This window comes from Manis javanica, chromosome 11, assembly GCF_040802235.1.
Source record: "Manis javanica isolate MJ-LG chromosome 11, MJ_LKY, whole genome shotgun sequence".
In the NCBI taxonomy this organism is placed as follows: Eukaryota; Metazoa; Chordata; class Mammalia; order Pholidota; family Manidae; genus Manis; species Manis javanica.
This window is the reverse complement of record NC_133166.1, coordinates 31,258,742-31,264,403: the sequence shown is the minus strand read 5'-3', so window position 1 is coordinate 31,264,403 and position 5,662 is coordinate 31,258,742.

The following is a 5,662-nucleotide window of genomic DNA, read 5'->3' as shown; positions in this document are numbered from 1 at the left end:
GCGACTGTGCCTGTCTTAGGTTGTTCCTCCCTTGAGGAATCTTATAGGGGTCTGTTTTAATGTCATGCTGACCCCATGGCCCAAAAGCAGTTATCTTAAATAGAATCGGCACAGAGTCAGACATACTGGATGAAATGAAATCTCCTCAAAGACACAGCCACTGAAGATTTGTTACTCTACTGTGAACTTTGCCCAATTGCTGATGAAGAGACTTGGAATTCTCCATTCTTGATATTAGACCCCATTTTAAGAAAGTAAATAATTTCAGTGTAGGCAATGTGATATGTGGACAGCTTAAGACACAGAAGAGGATTAAGAAAACCAGATAACAGATAAGAGGATTAAAAAAACTAAGACAACAGAAGAAGAGGATGCCAACAAAATCAGGACAGGGATGATTTCCTGGGCCACACCTGGCTATAGCTGTACATTCCCCTATAGTAAAGAGGGATTAGCATCAATAACTGAACACTTGGTCTTCTCTCTGGTTACTTATATACATACATCTGCTGACATCCACTTGCATAGTTTTCATCCCTAGTCTAACCTTTGTGTTGTCATCGTCTTTATAGATTTCCAAGAGAAAGCTTTTCTCTGGATATGGTTGTGATATATTGAGTCATAAGAAGTACGTATTTGTCATTCATATGACCAAATATATACTTCCCAGCTATATTTGTTCTTCATCCACAGTTCCTGAAAACACTGCAGCCTTAAAGATGAAATGAGTGTTTTGTCAAGTTAATGAGACACTATTGGACCCACACCCAAGGGCAGGGGCTGGAGGCTGAATCAGCCAATGGCCAATAATTTAGTCAAATATGACTATGCAGTGAAGCCCTCAGAAAACCCATGAGAAGAGCTCTGCCCTCTCTCTGCTCTGCTCTGCTCTGCTCGGTGGGATCCTGCTTCTCAGTCTGGCAATGCTTAGGGAACCAGAACACCTCCACATGCCACCTGGCCAGGCCCCAAGCTCCATGATGATAGAAGCTCCTTTATTTGGGACCTTGCCCTGTGTCTCTCTTCATCTGGCTGTTAATATGTATCCTTTATTAAACTAGTGAACATAAGTGTTTTCCTGAGTTCTGTGAGCTGCTCTAGCTAATTAATCAAACCTAAGGAGAAGGTCGTGGGAATCTCCAGTCTGCAGCAGGTAAGTCAGAAGCACAGATAACTGCCTAGGGCTTGTGACTGGCATCTGGAGTTGGGGGTGGAGGGCAGTCTTGTAGGACGGAGCCCTTAACCTGGGGAAACTGGTGCTATCTCAGGCATATAGCATCATAATTGAGTTCTCAGACACCCTGCTGTTGTTTGAGAATTGCTTGATGTAGGTATGTGTAGGAAGACCCCCTCCAACATATTTACACACACTGGAATCGGGTCCAGGTACCTGAATGAAGTTATACTACTATTACTGCTGTATATAATATTGTTATATATATACATATACATATATGTAGGAAAAGACAACACCATTACGATGGCAATAAGAGACATCTGTTATTACAGAAAGACCTGTTGGCCAGGTGGGTTCTAACAGGCAGTGACTATTAGATCCAGGTGCCAAGACTGAGCAGACCAGGTAACTGCACTCCCTGTGCCACCATCACCTCCTTAGAAACTGTGGAACAAGCCAGAACATTAGAGAACAGGCCTGAATAGGTCTCACTGCTGTGTGGGTGTGCCACATATTACATAAGCACACGGATTAATTAAGAAGCAAGGTCTGGAGTAAGAACTGGGTCGGACATGAAGGGGCCCAAGAAACAAGTATTCAGATCGCTGAGAACATGACCTGGGAACTAGCCAGCCCGCTGTGCTGCTAAGTCAATAAGATCATGTTGCTGGGAGATGCCCAGTCTCTTCAAGATGACTGAGAATTTTTCTTGCACTGCCTCCTCCCTGAGTTGCTACGGGAGTGGCAATCACAGCCCCAGGACTGCAGGCATGGTGGGAGGGCTATGGAAGACCTCTGTGGAAGCCCCCACTGGCAGCCATGGTGGGACTTGAACCCTCTGCAGGCACCAGCTGCTCATTCAGCTCACCTTTGGGGAGAACCTGCCCTGGGCTGTGAACAGTGGAGGAGGTTGCAGAGATTTTAGAAGCTTGGCCCACTCCAGCCTCTGTTAGTTCTGTAAAAGTCCTGTAGGAGTGCTGTGACCCCTCTAGAGCCCCAAGTCACTCATAAAGGCAATGTGCCAGGTACCCAGCTTCCCTCTGTTCCTTCTTCAAAAGGTTTAAGTTTTATCTCTTCCTCTCTTCTCTTATAAATATGTTTTTTGCTACTTTTGTTCTTGTTTTTCCCCAAAACCAAAAATTTCAATAACCACAGAGAAACACAGAGGAAAGGAAACTGTGATAAATGGTCACTTCCCAGTCTACAACCCAAACTCCTGTGAGAATTTGTGTCTTAACATCTGCTCTGAGCTGCAGACCACAGATTTCATTTTTAACTTGGAGGAAGAATGGGCTACTTTTAATGAATCTCTTTAAGAAGAGACACACAGGCGCATCCTGTGTGTCACGCTTCTGGATTCTCCTACGCAACGGAAGGCTGGGGATCGTTACTAGAAGCACACAAACCCCACATGGTTCCTCTGATAAACTCAGGGCCTTCCCAGCCTTTCTGAGTCCCACTCCTGATGACTGTGCTTGGTAGAGTTAACAGTGTGGAAAATTACCCCAAAAAAGCTGTGAAAGAAAGTTGCATGGAAAGTTACAGAATGTCACAATGGAAAACCGCTGCTTGGGGCAGAGGAACAGGGAAAACTCTTTGCAGAGCCTTGCCACTGAGCCAGCCCCCTCTCCTTGTCTCCACTTTGACCCTTCTGTTTCTGTGCACTAATCCTTTATAATATTGCCAGACTTTGTATACTAATCTGGCCTCAGATAAGGAAAGGAAGCAAAAGTCCAAGAGACACATTTAGAGGTAACTGCTCAGCCTACATCCCCTTCTCTGGGAGCTGTCCCTGCTCCTAGTCCCTTTAGCTTAACTGGTTATTCATTCATTCATTTATGGCACAAGTATTTTCTGATCACCTACTATATCCCAAGCACTGTGGAGAGTAGAGATACAAAAAATGAACAAGACAGACAGAAAGGACCCTTTCTTACAGAGTTAATTTTTTAGTGGGGAGAGTTAGATGATATGCAAGAAAACAAATAAATGCAAAAGATAACTTTGGATAATGATACTTGCTATTAATTTTGTAAAAAAAAACAAAAACAAATGATGTCTAGAGAGCAATATGGGAGAAGACTGTCTACATAAAATAGACTATGAAAACCTATCTGATGAGATCAGTACATGGTTACACATGAATGAGGAGGAGAGTTGTGGCTGCAGTTGGACATTCTAGGTGAATGAAGAGCAAGCGTAAAGGTCCTGATATAGAAATGGGAGGGTGAAAAGGCCAGTGGCTGAAGCCTGTGTAACAAGGTGGGGTGGTAAAAGGAGTTTGCTGAAGAACAGAGGACTTGGTAAGGAGTTTGAGTTTTATTTTAAAGGCAATAGGAAATCATCAAAGAATCTTAAACAAGGGAGTGACATAATCTGATAGACACTTTTTTTAGTCCATGCTCTTTCATATTTTATTTGCTAATGTACAGATAATTTCTAAATTAAGAACATACTTACAAGAAAGGTTAGGAAGTTATTCACTCCAATCCAACAGTAAGACTGGATTTGACTGAATTTTTAAATACTCTTGATAATTAGTGCATCTTGGCTCTTAGATTTCAAATGAGATGAAAGAATCTGTTTTCTTTTTTTATTTAGAATTTTGGGAGATAATCTAGCCCAAGACAAGGAGTTTCTCCCAATGAGACAAACACTTTCCAGAAGTCCTTAATTTTCACAGGAAAACACATGCTGACCATGCTCCCATCACCAAATTTCAATGATCCAAGTGTTGAACTGTATTTGTGATTAGGTCAGAGGTCAGTAAACTTCTCTAAAGACCCAGAAATAAATATTTTAGGCTTTGAGGCCATATGGTCTCTGTCACAACTTCTCAACTTTGCCATTTACTGCAAGAGCAGCTATAACCAATATATAAGTGGCTGTGTTTAGTGCTGTTCCAATGCAACTTGATTTATAAACACCAAAATTTGAATTTCATGTAATTTTCATGTGACATGAAATATTTTTCACCTTTTTTTCCCAAGATGTAAATACTATTCTTGGCTTATGGTTAACATAAAACAGGTGACTAGCCAGATTTAGCCAGTAGGCTAGTTTCCTGACTCCTGTTATAGGTGAACTGGGGCCTGATAGACATTTTTAATGGAATCATTTTGGCTGCTGTGTGGAAAGTGGATCATAGGACATGGGGAGCAATGGTAGATACAGGAAAATCAATCAGGAGGTAATAAGCATAGTCCAGGCAAGACTTGATGGTGGCCTTGACAGGAGTAGTCAGCAGTGGAGTTGGAAAAAAATTGGACACAACAGTACATTGTGGAAACACTGACAGGACTTACTGATACAGTAAAGGAATGAGCAGAGTGAAATCTTAGATTTGATCCTAAGCTACTAGCTCTAAGGGCATATCATTTACCTAGATGGAGAGCACTAGGAAGGAAGAGGTTCAGGGGGCAAATCAAGGGTTTTGGTTTACCTTAGTTAACTTAGACATACATGTTAAGTACCCAAATGGAGATGTCCAGTAAGTTGTAATTCAGGGAAGATACCAGGGCTAGAGATAGCTATGTAGGGGTCATTGGCATACAGAAGGTATTTTAAGCCCCAGGATTAGATCAGTCAACTAGGGAAAGTATATAGAGAATAGAAGAGATTCTTTCCCAGGGAAAGAATCCATGGAAATTCCCAGAAGAGGAAGAATCAGCAAAAGAGAGTTAAGGTAGACAGCAGATGAGGCAGACAGATTAGAAGAACAGGTTATCATGAAGATCAAAAGAAGCAAGTTGTTCAAGAAGGCAGCGGTCAAGTACGTGGATGCCGCTGAGAGACAGTATCATGAGAGCAGTGAAGTGACCATTAGATTTGGCGCATGAAAATAATGAGTGTCCTTGACCAGAAGTGTCTCAAAAGAGTAATGGAAATGAAAGAATCTTTTGAATGGTGACTGGGGTTCCTGGTTAATCTTGGAGGTGTAAACACATGTTTGTCTCCATTCCCTCCCAACACCCACTAAAATTAAAGTGATGAAGTAAAAAAGGATGATGCACCCACAAGAACAAGGATGTGGCATGAAGAAGACAAGAGAAGTTAATACATTCTTAGAAAAGGTAAGAAGCTGGACAATAGTAATTAACTTAGCAAAGCAGAGAAAGCTGAAACCAAAGTGCCTTCAAAGGGTGGTGGTGCCAAAAAGCAGCAAGCTGGTTCCAATCACTGGATTCCAGAAAGGCTCGTGAATTTGAACCAAGGTGAAAAATGGGGCTGAAAACAGGAGGAAAGGGAGAGAGTCTTTACAAGGAATCGTTGACTCCCCCAGAGCCCTCCCTAATCCTGGAAGTGATCCTGGTGGAAAATAAATGGTTTAGCCTCTGCAGAAATTGATCCAGAGAGATTCAAGTTGAAGAGCTACCTAGCACCAGGAATGTAAAGGTGAGGCACTGCACTAAAAGCAGGGCAGTTAGGTAAAATTTACATCCGAGTGGTGAAACTCCTATCACCCTCCCCAGCTCAGCAGCCAGC